A 13,782-nucleotide genomic window follows, 5' to 3' on the forward strand; every position below is an offset into this window, starting at 1 on the left:
GTGATTGAATAATCTGTTCTTCAAAACTAGTCTACCACAAGTGATTGCTTCTCTTGTATGCTCTTTTCATCTCTGTATGAGTGGTGAGAGAAAAGACAATATACCTGGATATGCTGTTAGGGGTAATGTTCAAACAAGAAAATAATGTGTATATATTGCTTTAAATCCCATCCTAAGAAAAAACTGCTGAGACCTCTAATTCTCATGATGACACCTTTGGGAGCTGTAGGTATCTTGCAAACAGTGCTGCATGTCACAGTGAGCGTCTAACAGCATGTGACTCAAAGCACTGCCTTGCGAGGATAACACAAGAAATAATTCACGTAGTAGATAATTTCCATTTCCATTTAACAAACATTCTGTTACCCAGATACAGTTGTATCTGTGAAGATTCCATAAGCTTAAATTTGGAATGATACATGAATTTGAGACATGCATTTCAAACAACAACTAAAGGAACTCACTGCAATATGGAAACGTATATATATCTGCATGGAAGTACAGAATTAGTCTTAAGTGGGAATGGATTTAAACAAAACAAAAACTGTAAAACTTTATACAGGTATAGACACTTATACTCAGGATTTGGACAACTAATCAAGTTCCTTGTGATGAAAACTTTCTTTTTATTATTAGTATTGTCTATTATTTGCATTGCAAAATGCTTTCAGGGCCCGAACTAGAAGCCAGGTTCCATTATAATGGATAGTAAGCATGTAATGAAAAGGTAGCATTCCCCTCCAAAGTGTTCTTGAGGTAAGTTTATATTGCAGTCAGAAGACAGAAGTGACTACACAAAGCATGGAGATAGCAGAGCCGGTTTTTAGTTAGGCATCTTGGTAACCCAGACCAAGGAATACCAGCCCATTGAGGACTAGTTACCCTTCCTTCGCAGTCAATTTTGCAAATGTCACAGAGAAAAAAGCAAAAAGTGAATCTTCAGGGGAAGAAAATAGACTAAGGAATAGGGGAAGTTGGTAATATCATCATTATTTTGCGTGTAAACAAATGGCTCAGGAGCACATATAGGGAAGGTTGTGAGGTTACTCCCGTGAGAAGGAAGGTTAGAGGTAAATGTAGAGTTTGGGACTATACCCAGTCTAATACTAAAATCCCTGCTGGTGGTTTGCTGAGCTGATTTGCCTTTCATCTTTGTTGTATGCTTCTGGTGGAGAAGCACACAGCTAATGCGCCTCAATGGCAGTAGGTTTTAATTGAGCATAATTTCTTTTGGAAAGTCGCAGCATTTCTTGGAAGGCAACAAGGGAAAACTGATAGTTTTGCTGTGTAGCTGAGTTTCATAATGAAATGTCTTACAGCAAAGCCTTGTTGCCTCATTACTCTTAAAACTTTATTAAAAAAGCTTTTAAAGTGTATTACTTAATTGTATAATTTGAGGATTTTGCTGCACAGTTCCATATGAGTTCTATGTTTGGCCTCTCCTAGATGAGACAGCATTGGTACTTAGAAGTCAAGAATATGAAAATTAAGGTTGAATGGACAATTTTCCTTCCCTTCCACAAACACCTTGTGATGCAGTCTAATTATATTGTCCACTACTCTTGCTCTGTTTTGACATTTTACAGATTCTCAATTAAACCACTTAACCTGTGACATTGATAAGTCCATAAGTCAGAAGTCATTACATTATGTTGTTCTGTAGTTTGCTTCAAGATCCAACTATCGGTGAATGATTGAACAAAACTTCAGAAATATTTTAGGTAAAGTGCTGCAATATTACGGGATTTCAGGAAAAAAAATCTGAGGCTAAAAACTTAATAAAGGAATTTTCAACTCAGTGTGAATGGTAATTAATTTTCAAATGTTAATATATGGCTTATTTAAAAATGGATAGTTTTAGAGTTTTAATTGTGTCTTTCTTTTTTATTAATGACACATCATATCCATTCAAACTTATTTTTGAATCTATAGTGACTGAAAAATTAGATTAATCAATTCTGGAAGTGAGATGAAGAATGAAGATTTCAGCCTTGTTTCAAAAGGCAAAGAGCATCTTAAAATCACCAGTTATAAAGAAAAGGCATCTACATATTTACAGTAACTGTTGTGTAGTGTCAGTACATTTGCTTTGACTAGATTTCCTTGTGACTTCTGTTGTGAGGCTTTTGGCTTATGTACCTCTGAACTAATTTACCTTTCACAGGACTGGACACTCCCAAGCTGTAATGTGCTTCACAGGGAAAATATATCTGAGTAACAATAACAAAAATAATAGTACAACAGCCTCTAAGCTTTTCACTGACACAAATAAAAATAGTGTTTTGGTATTTCATGAGTCTAAAAGCTCATATGGGGTTGCCTCAGTATACGCAGGTGTCCAAGAAATTTCAGCCTTTGAAGGACTTTTCAAGGAAAGTCTTAGATGCCTTTTCTGTATCTCCTTCAGTACTGATGCTACTGATGGATTTAAAATGCGTTAATTCAGCAATTGTTCTCAGGCCACTTCTGTAATGTATCACAAAGTAGGAAAATTTCCTGGCCTGAGTGCTTCCAATATCACTTGGGGAAGTGAAGAGGATAGGAGAGGTGGAAAGAAAGAGAAGGCAGTTTTGCTAAGAAAGGAAATTAATGATTTATCTCTATATCCATTTCTTCTTCTGTATTTAAGCAAAATCTGAAAATTTTTCTTCATATTCAGCTGATGAATCCACCATTCTCCTAATTAATTTAAAATTAATATAGATTTACATAGTCTGGCTTAACCTGTCTTGGCTATTAGCATGGTACTACTGCCTTGGTTTTACATCAATTGCTACCACCTTTCATTAAATAAGTGAAAATATAACTTTTCTACATCAATAGAAATAATTCTGTATTTGTACTATAAGACTTTAAAAGACAACCTGACCTAAAAATAATATGTTTACTCAAAGAAGTGTTTATTTTGTATTTGTTAATGAATAATGTATTGATGGACATATCTTTCTGGTATAAGACATATTTACCCATAATATAGCTAAGGAGTTGATAATGATGAAGAATTTTCCAAGTCTGTTTACTGTATTGTTTCTGAGAGGCTTACATGAAGCGATTAAAACATTGGTCCTGCAACATCCTTTTATATGAAATTACCTCAGTGGACAAAATGAAACACTTTTATTTTAGCTTTTTTTTTTTTTAATGCATTAATTCTTTCTTATCAATCTTTCTTAGTATTCACCTTACTATACTTCCTGGTACTCCCCATTATGGACATCACTGTGATAGATGGGTAGAAAATACAGAACAAAATACAGAAACTCATTCTGCAAAAATTTTGAATATGTAGTATTTGGCAATGCAGGCATTCACTCTCCATGAGCTTGAAATCTAGGCCTAAGATAGGCAATGACAGTCAAAGAGGCAGATAACTGAGGCAATATCAGAAAGAGGTAACACCAGTCAGTACTGCAGGTAGTTTTTACTACTGCAGGTAGTTGTTTTGTGGTTACTCCTGCAGCTGAGGAGTAACTACAAGTTACTGACTGCTCAAGGTAAACAAATGTTGTTTCAGTAATAACTGATACTCATATAGAAAGTAAATAGCAAGCAATATGAGCATTTTAAGTCTACAATCCATAAAGGGTTCAGGTGATCCCATGACAGACAGCTGAGCTTTGCACAGGCAGTCACCCTGATGGATGCCAGCACTCTTGCTGCACCTAATAGAAATTACCTGGAAGCTCTCCAAACATCCTCAGTCCTCATCTGTGCCAATGAAATGTTTGAGTTTTTTCTTCCTCCCCACTTTTCTCTTACTAGAACTGCTCAATGCACCCTTCTGCACTAGCACACTTGCCCCTTATTTATATGTAATACCAACTCCACTCCACAACATACTGTGCATTCCTCCTTTGACACCAATCTTTTTCAGGCTTTTAAACACTCCCCACCAGTACTAAGCTCATATCTCCCAAGCCTTGATGGTACAAAGGTTCTATTAGAACTCTTTTCTCTTTTGTGTTTCATGGAGTTGCTTTATTACATGAAGTCATACCTAAACTACAGGGCTTTTCCACAGGGATTAGGTATTGAACAGAACATCCCATAAACTATGCTGTGCCTTTTTTTAGAATTTTGAAGAGAGCTCTGTGAAGCATTTATAAGGGTACCTTGTATCATAGGAAATCAGAGTTGTATGAGATTTCAGGCAACTCGGAGTCTGAGATTTATGAACATCTCTGAGAAGTCTGGACATCAGCATGCAAGGTTCAGGCAGACTTTCAGCAAAGTGTGAGAAGGTTCTCCATTGCCCAGCAGATTTGTGTGAAACTCCAGCCCACAGAGGACTCTCTCAAGCAGCATGCAAATAAGTTTCTCTCAGCCATCCGCGGTGGAGACAGGCTTTAACCGTGGGGTTTTCTTGCAGAAGCATAGAAATGGATATCCTGGGGTGGGTCCATGCTGCCTTAATTTTGGTAGTTCAGGGAGGGAGACAGTCTCACTCCGAGGGTGATATGAAGCAGTAGCCATTAACAAGACAAACAGCTTAAGGAGACAAATCTCCTGAATAAGTTGTAGCTAAATTTCAGCAGTGTATATACTGCATAGTGTATGTTCCAGACTTCCTTCCCTGTGGAAATAGTGATAAATAAACTCCTGCCTCTTGTTGCTAGTGGAGGTGAAATTTTAAAATGTTAGGTGGGGATGGCCGATAATGGGAGAGAGCTGTGAGTTAATTAACTGGCATGTCTAAGAGAGCTGTGCCTGGAGGCCACTGCCAGGACTGGCAACTCTGTGTGCAGAGCACTGTACAAGCACTTAGGAAGAAATAGCCACCAGCCCAAAGAATCTGCCATCCAAATAGGCAAGAAAGTTGAGAAGAACTGAGAAAGGTGGCTGGGTATACTATTTCTGAGAATTGCTTCGGTTGCCTACTCCCATACTCAGCAAATCCTGAGGAAAAATCTTAAACAACCCTCTCATTCAGCCAGAGTCCTCAGCAGATACTTTTCAGTGCAGTTCTAAAATTTTTTCAACAGCCATCAGGCAGCAAATGCTTTTAATGAGAGGATGTTGAGTACCTCATGTATGTTTCTAAGTTCCTAGGCTACACAGTTACCAGTTATCCTGGCAGAAACTGTAATTCTGACGTCAGTGCTACCACTGATTACCACTCCACAGGTGGCAAAGAAGCCTAAATTGCCAATAATAGTTGAGAAAGAGTTAGCTAATGGACAGCAGAAGGCAGGCAGAGAGATTCAGTTAGGAATTATATAAACTATAAACTGCCAACTTTCATAATTTTACATATTTCTTTTCTCATAAAAGCGGAATATTATACAGAACAGGCCAAAATAGGATATCCAAAGTGACTTAATCTGTGGTGAAATAATAGGTGCAAGGAATTAAAAGTACAGTAATCAATATAAAGTATTTTAGAAGACAAAAAAGAATCAAAAGTCTTTTAGCTTTTGAGAAAGGCAATCCCGTTGTATAATTAGATCATGAACTAAGGCCTTTCACCACTGCAAATTCACACTGTGAGCTAAGCGCCATCTCTTGATTCTCCTACAGCAGCTTATAATAGCAAACCCTGTTCTGCTTTTCTTTGTGCAAAACCAATCCTATCACATCAAATTATACAACAAATTAGCACAAACTCCTTAAAAAATTGCATATTATTTTGGCAAGCCAAATTAACGTTGGTCCCCTGAAACCATGTTTAGTAATTCCCACTGACTGTAGTAACGCCTACTACTGAGAGAAGGGCTAATCAACTACAGGCTCTCCTGCTGATGAGCTGAACCAAGTAACCAGATGTTTCTGCCTTCTAGGCTAATGGAAATGTCATGCATGTTTTTCTCTCCACCTAGGTGAAGAACTAATTCCATCATGGCCATGGTCTAGGTAGCTCTCTCTCTGGTGCTGCTTCTGAGAGGTCCTGCTAGTTAATCCTGAGCAGACAGGTGCAGCCTTACCAAAGGTGCTCTGGTTTAAGCCAACTAATCCAGCCCATCAAGGCAGTTTGCTGCCAAGATGTTCTCACTCAGGATATGGATAGCAAAGATAAAGATGATGAGCATCACTGTAGAAAAAAAATTATCTGTCATATTGTGCTGTATGTAAAAGCTGGGCAAAGTATGTTTTTTTGTGTATTGGTAAGAGGTCCCACTGGTATTAAATTACTTAATGAGATGTCTATTGCAATTAAAAGAATCATAACATTTATATTAACATTTTAAAGCTTGCTTATTTCAGGAGTGTCAGTTTACATGAGTCTAAATAGGCGATAATGAACATGATGAAGTATTCCATATTAAAACTGAGTACTGTGTAACTGTCTAGTAAAATCTTAATATTAAACTATACTGTATAACTTACAGGGCAGAATAAAAGCTTCATATTTAGATGTATCCCATCTTGAATCTCAAATAATGGAGTTAGAATTAAATATGAATACAAAATAAAAAGAAATGCATTTATATGTAATCTTAAAAAAATACATCTACATGATATATCTATTTAAAAAGCTTACAGTATACTTTGATGGATGATACAGCCATTTTCAGAAACAGCAAACCGTAATTTAAAGACAGTGTGTAATTATTTAACAGCAATATTTTCTAAGTTCAGCTGACTTGTGCCTCTCATGCTAGATGCTAGTGCTAGATTGTGTATCAGTAAGGCCTGTTATTCCAGATGCTTACCTGGTGAAGGAAAAAGATATGTGGTGCATTTAAAATACTACTTAAGGAGGAAGAGAATTAGGTTTATTCATGCAGACTTAGTTTGAAAAATGCAGAGAATGTATTAATTTCAGACCCCACCCACAGCAGCTAAGTATATTCTTTATTTTGTTTTTCAATAAATCTCTGGTAGTATATATAGACTGTAAGCACAAGTCAGTCTTTTTATATTTTAAATTTCCTTAACAAACTCATTGCTGTATTAACATCTGTTCCGAAACTCCCACCACCACAGCAAGGAGGCATCAATTAACATCAGTTTGGAAGTGACAGATATTCAGTCAAGGAGGAATAAAACTCTACAGCAATTTTTGCCAGCAAAATCTCATCATGTGTGCAAGATGCAGTCTACTGGTAGCACCAGTTTGATATTTGAGGGGATGGATCACTGGAAGAATGAGGTTTGCCTCTCATGAAAGGAGACATGCATGAGCCCCTAATTGTAAATTCAAAGATAAGGCCACTGAACTGAGAATGACCTGGCTCTGATCCCAGAAAGTTGTGTTTCACTAGATTTAGTTTCTACAGCAGAGAAATCTAGCCGTGTGAGAGGCAGCCTTTCAGGCAGCTAGATGCACTTGCCAGTGAAATAAATATTGGAAAACTGAAATTTACCCAGGACGCTGAGAGCTACTAGAGTGGACCATAGACTACCTGACACCTGGTCACCCTGTATCACTTAATGTGCAAGGTAGTAGTTACTAAAACAGTGGATCTTTCTGGCTGGATTTCAGGACTGTATCCAAGAACAGTGGAGTCAAAAAATCCTGTGATTTGATAATGGAAAATATATAGTGTTATGCAAATATCCATGTCCAAGAAGTGAGAAAAGACTCTTGAACCATCTCGGCAATTGTACAGTTCTTCCAACAGATTCCTTTGCTTTTGCATGCTATGACTTTACAAGCTAGAGTTTCATTGAGTATGGTTGAGAAAGCAGTGGAAAATGAAGAGTGAAAAAAAAATGTATAAAAGTATGTATGCTGTTAGTATATTGCTTTCCTTGACAAACAATAAATAAATCCTTAAAAAGCAAAGAGAGAGAAATGAAGCTAAAGAGCAAGCAGGGCTGGGTTTTTTTTTTGTTATTTTTTTTTCCTGGATTTTATTTTTTTTTGTGAAACATATTTTGGCTGTTAAGTCATTTGAGATTATAAGAGTATGAAAATTTTCAGTATGTTTCCCTTTCTAAAAGGAAACTGATAGTTTTCTAGTGAGGAAAAGGTTACTCTTGTAAAATGTTTTCTATTGATCTGATCAACATCTGTATGATGGAATGACAAGAATTGAACAAATGTTGCTGAACTTTGATCAACTTAGATGAAGAACTTAGATCAACTGATTTTGGGCCAAGAAAAGCTGTCATAAAGAGTTAAGCACTGCCTCACTGGACTTCACTCTATTTCAATGGCATGAAATACGTTGATAATACTCATTCCAGCGGGGAAGGCAATTTTTTCAATTTAAGTAAGATTCAGAGTAAAAAGAAAAAGTACATATATGTATATGTACAGGCAAATACAAATCAGAAGAGTGTAAAATTATTAGACAGTTCACAGGATAACACTAACATTCTTGCACTTTTTATTCAGCAAAAGGTCATTGGACCTCATTCATCCTGCTCTGCAGATCTTCATTTTCTGTTAATGTAAGGTTGGAGAAGGAATAACAAAATTTTGTCCTAAGCTCATCCCTGAGACTCTTTATCATGGCACAGCTGTGTTCTGAATAAAGCCTTCATTACCACAATATGTAACATATTGTAGTAGGGTAGCCTGGAGAAAAAACCAGAGGCTGATCTGTACTGCTGCAGATCTGGGACTGAAATCAGGCTGAGCTATTGGTGTTTGTTTATGTGTTGCTCAGTCCTCTCTGACCAACTTTCTATCATTCTGTACTCAGCAGTATCATAAACTTTTCTGTGAGGCTGTGTGCCTGGGCAGTAAAGATAAATAAAGAACACAACAAAAATAATATAGAGAAAGAACAACAGATGAGAAAAAGAGTACATGGAGAAAGAGGGGAATGATCTAGGATATCTGTTCCTTCCTGAAATGCCCACAATTTTATCCTCTATGCTGAAGTCTTCTAGCATAGAGGAATCCTGTGGCATTCAAGATCACAGGAATGTTCACTTGTATCACACTGGAAACCCATTTGGTCCACTGTCCTGTGAACAGTGATCAAAGCCACAACTTCAAAGGAAGATGCAATGAAGTATGAACAAGACACTTACAGACATGTCCAGCTTTTGGTTCTTCTTTCCTGTTCTAGACAAGAAGTGAATGTCTTGTGCTTTGTAGCTGGGGAATTTCTGCCTCTTTCTACTTTAAAACTGTTTTAGGATCATTGTGTACCTTCTTTTCACATCCAAAAAACTTTTCATTTAATTTCAATAAAATTGAGATAAAGTGTAATCTTGCATGAATTTCTCCCCATTTTATCGACATTGTGTGATTAACTTTCCATATACATATTTGCCTACCTCAGTGGATAACATGCTCTTTTTGGCAGTCCAGTAGCCTTTGAAAGACTTAGATGAACAAGTTATAACAATCTGTTTCAAAGAATTTCATCCCCTTTGCTCTTTGCAATGCAAAAGCTTCAAAGGTCAATTCAGATAGACTTTGCACACTCCAGAGGTGCTCAAAATTTAAACTCATGGACACATTTCTCATGCAGGTGTATGAGCAGCTTTTAAGGTATATTTTCTGTGTTCATATGTTTATTTCTTAATAATTGAGCAAGATGATAAAAACTCTATCAGAGAAGGTAGTTGCTAAGAAGGGACCACCAGTATCCTGATGGAGGCAGAAGGTATTTTGACAGACTTGAAATTATACAGTATCATAATTATTTCTCTTTCTCCAGGTATTCCAAAGCTAACAAGCTATGTTAAATTTCCTCAAGAAGGAAGAAAAGTTCTTCTGCTTTGGGCACACACACTTGACTAAACTTTTTGGAGGAAAATATTTCTTCCTTCTGTGCTTGTACTGCAGCTGAGGATAAAAAAAGAGATAACACTTCCCTGACAAAGCCTTCAGACCATCTTTCTGTAAAGCTCTTAAATGATAGCAGGAACACAAGAAGGTCTAAGTACTAAATACACCTGAATTTAATTTTTTTTCTCCATTTCAAGTGTATGGATTACATTGACTGGAATATGGTGTTTTCCTTACTGTGCATAATACCAAATAGTGTCCTGACTTATGCACAACTGGAATGTTGAATTTTGTTTTACAGATTGGGATAAGGATTTGCAGATTTTTTAAAAGGAAAAATTTGTAATCTGACAGTGATCACTGATTTATTTTAGGTCTGGGTCTTGAAAAAGACCTGTAGTCACTCTTTTGAGTTTTGCAGATCTTTCAAGTGTGAACAAGGGCATAAATGAAAAGCCGTGGAAGAAGTCAAATTTTCTATGAGGCTGTGTACCATAAAAATAATAACAAGGGGAAATGGAAAACCACTAAAATAAAGACTGTAATCCAGTTTATGTCCACACATGGTAAGGTATTATCAAACAGTTATTTCTCCTAGTTAATCATTAAGTGCCCTCCTACACTCTTAAAAACTAATGTGAGGAACACTTTTAGGACAGAAAAGTACGCACAATGGATATGTGAGTAAGAAGCATGTGAGCCAACAAAATAACAGCTCTCTCTTCTGTAGAGCTCTATATTCTTTTACAACTAGGTTGTTTCATTAACAATTCCAGAACATTAGAATGTATTGTGTTATTCTGTAAAGCTTGTTGTACAGAAACAATTCAATAAATGAAAAGTCTGAATTCTAAGTATTATTATTATTTTTGTTCAGATTTTCTTTGTGCTGTAAAATTCTTTTGATTGCTTCAGACCTACAACAATCCCCTGTTGTTTATCATAAATAACAAGTTGTTTTATTTCTCTGGGCTTGCAAGTTTCATTTTATTCTGTTGCTATAATTTCTATTCATTTTTAACATGAACACATTTTCCTACAGAAGTAGTCTTGTATCTAACTGTACCTTGTGATTTTTTGGCTGTGAAAAGCATTCTTAGTTGATGAGAAAAGGGTGAAAATCATTCCACCCCCTCACCAGAGTGAACTGAACTTTCTAAGGATATATTTTTGCCCCTTTTTGAAAGGGAATAGGTAATGCTTTCACTTCTGACTGCCCACTTGCTAGACATTCTTTATTCTGAATGCAGAAACAATTTAGTGGTGATGCCATTAATTTTATTTCTGATAGAATTCTTATTGTGTCAGCTTGATCCTGCACTGTCACAAAAGAATATAGACTTTGTATAAAAAGCACTATTTAAAACACCAAAGTTGGGGTTGATTTTACCAGTACCACCAGTTTTGCAAAATCTTTGAAAACTCTGCAGTCTTTCTTTTGAATTGAATTTCTCTGTGATGGGTGAGGAGAGGGAATTATGTCCTCCGTGATAAATTATAATATTTTTATCTCTCTTTCTTCCCTACTGAGAACTTTGCATATTTTCCATACTGAAGGTTTTTAACCATGATCATTTAGTCCCTTCTTTTTCACAATAAGAGCCCTGTAGAGCTCATAGTCAAGGATTCACTGCTTGTATGAAATTAGACAGACTGGATCACGCTGGTCATCTGTCCCCTCTGCCATTCTGCACTAACACAAGAGAGTACATGTGATTTACTTCAATGAACTGTGACTCCCACCCTTTCCCAGTGTCCCCCGCTGCAATTCTTAACAAAGATGTGATCAATCATTTTGGTCTTCATTCAGCTGGGAAAAATGCGCTAAGAGGAGTACCTCTTAAGATGACCAGAGTTTGTCTTTCTGTCTAACAGACTGATAAATCTGTATAATCAATTTCTACATTTTTTTAAACTGTACAGGAAAATGAGTTACAGCTAATAACATGCCTCTGATAAGAGTCTATTGACATTTTAACTGCTGAAGATCCAGAATCTAAATATGCTGGAGGCAGGGGAGCTGAAGTGTTACCTCTGCCATTTCTTGTGGTTGGGAATCCCTCTTCCAAAACCACAGGGGCAGCCTACACAGTCAGCAAGGGTGAATTCACAGGCCATATCTTTATTTTGCCAACTCTGCAATGCATGTCTAAGAATGTATTCTTCTCTCAATTTCCACCACTTACAACTCACCTTAACATTTATCTGGAGAACTGCATTTTTTTTCCTTTCAGGCACTGACAGCTGTTGTTGTTTCCCACTTATATCTGTAGAAAATACAGCCACAATAACCATTTTCCAAGCTCATGGAATCACTGCCTTGAATCCTTCCAGTGTTTCCTTTCCCCATCTCATTGCATTTCTCATCTTCTTGACTTAGCTTATAAGCACTTCATGATGTTCTTGTCAGTCTCTGGCAGATATCCACCTCCTACTAGTTAAAGTTCAGATGGGGTATCAGTGGCATTCTCCTCCTGTGGGAGATCACCCTCACCAACAGTTCTAGAAACCACTTCATTATCTTTTTCAAATCTTTAAATTTCTCTATCTGACTGCTTGTGAGTGAAGGAGACATTTGTTCTCCTTATGTAGGTATCTTTACCTGAACTAGTTTTCTGTTCTCTTCAGTGCAAAACAATACAGCTTTTATAGTGTAACTTATCTGACTGATTTCAGGCATCTACTGTGGATTGAGATGAATCTCATTTTGCAAGTGATTATTCCTTCTTACTTACTACCAGGGGAGTGTATGGTTCCAGTTCAGATGCAGATGATTTTACAGCTATTCCAACTAACCTACCTTATCTAATGATGGGTGGATGTAAACTGTATCTATACTCTCTCTACATATATATGGATTGAAGTGCTCAAATTTAGATGCTTACAGCATAGATGTCAACACATGACTTAGAATCTCCACTACATCAATGGAGCGCTAGGGAGTATAGGTGATGGAGACTGGAGGAAAATTCAGCTGTGCTAGATCCAAATCCTTCCCCAAGACTGTGGTATATTTCAGTTCAAAAAACTCTATCCATCTGTCTGGTGGGCAGCTATGATTTGTTTCATATTGCAGCTGGTGAACCTACAATTATTACCTCAGTTTATTCTAGCATTGGATCATCGGAGTCAGTTAATGGAACTACTTCTGCTAAATATTAATTTATTTGTTTTTTTTTCCTTGAGCTTCTTGCAGTATAAAAATATTAAAAACATGAACTTTAATGCATACAGAGTACTTTTGGAGACTGCAACACTGTTTGGAAACACTGCAAACAATGACATGTCTTCTTGTGAGTAGCAACCCAAAGAGATGTTATCAATTTGAGTTTGAAACTTTATTGTTCTGTAAGAAAGAAAAAATGTTCATTAAACTGAATGGTGCACCAGTTTCACTCCTCTATGAAGTTAAAGCAACAAACTTTCCCCTAAGAAAAGCATATTAAATCCTAATACTAGTTAATCCAACTTCCCCTGTTGCACACAAAAGAAATGTTATTGCCACCCATGCTTCTCCACACTATTTTATAAAGGACCCCCTCTCTTAAAACAAGAGACATTCTTATCCCCCTTTTCTTGATTCCCCTGCTTACATCTAGCATGACCTCCCATAATTTTCAGGATGTAAATCCAGCTGTCTAATGGCATCAGAAAAATTACTGTTTAGAGAGAAATACATCAAGCATCTTTTCCTTTAGACAAATCAGATCTTGAAATGAACTCTTGAAGAAGTTGTACACTTTTTATTTTATCATATGTAATAAATTCATACCTTCTTATTCATTTATTTTTTTCAAACAAGCATAATACCCAGCCATGAGAACTACAGTCCATGTTCCTTTCCTGAACTTTTCCGGCTTCTTTAAGTAGACCATAATTTTTTCCTGTCCTGTTAGATTTCAGAGGCCACCAATGATAATCTCTTGAAAAAACGTTGGGTATTTTTGTCCCTGGACTTCTCTGTTTCAGTCTTTGTAGGAGAAGCTTTCATGTCAGAAAACTCATCCTGTTTAAAGCAGAAAGAAGCCACTTGGCAATGTAATCTCTTCATCTTCTTTGGTGCATGTGGGAAGGCAGTGACTGTGGAGCAGTGTACCTGTGCGCTTAGCAGTCAGCCTCTGCTTTATCTGTATTTGTGCAATTGTTCTGGA

The 13,782-nt window shown here is 36.8% G+C and overlaps 1 long non-coding RNA gene across 1 annotated transcript in view; it reads right to left on the bottom strand.

Annotated features, from left to right (window-relative positions):
- Nucleotides 1-13,273: 13,273 nt before the first annotated feature.
- Nucleotides 13,274-13,782, bottom strand: part of LOC102039866 — a 119,317-nt gene continuing 118,808 nt past the window's right edge. The window contains exon 5 of the long non-coding RNA XR_004081648.1: nt 13,274-13,777. This is a non-coding gene — a long non-coding RNA (uncharacterized LOC102039866). The remainder of the gene's footprint in view (nt 13,778-13,782) is intronic.

The sequence above is a fragment of the Geospiza fortis genome, unplaced genomic scaffold (assembly GCF_000277835.1).
Source record: "Geospiza fortis unplaced genomic scaffold, GeoFor_1.0 scaffold192, whole genome shotgun sequence".
Taxonomy (NCBI): domain Eukaryota; kingdom Metazoa; phylum Chordata; class Aves; order Passeriformes; family Thraupidae; genus Geospiza; species Geospiza fortis.